The following is a 205-nucleotide window of genomic DNA, read 5'->3' as shown; positions in this document are numbered from 1 at the left end:
TGGGGCGGCAGGTAACCTAATGGTTAGAGCGTTGGACTAGTAACTGAAAGGTTGCAAGATCGACTCCCGAACTGACAAGGTAAAAATCGGTCGTTCTGCCCCTGAACAAGGAAGTTAACCCACTGTTCCTAGGCCGTCATTGAAAATAAGAATTTGTTCTTAACTGACTTGCCTAGTTAAATAAAGGTAAAATACAAACAAAAAT

This window comes from Salvelinus sp. IW2-2015, linkage group LG23 (genome assembly GCF_002910315.2).
Source record: "Salvelinus sp. IW2-2015 linkage group LG23, ASM291031v2, whole genome shotgun sequence".
NCBI classification, from domain to species: Eukaryota; Metazoa; Chordata; class Actinopteri; order Salmoniformes; family Salmonidae; genus Salvelinus; species Salvelinus sp. IW2-2015.
Note: the sequence above shows the minus strand (reverse complement) of the source record.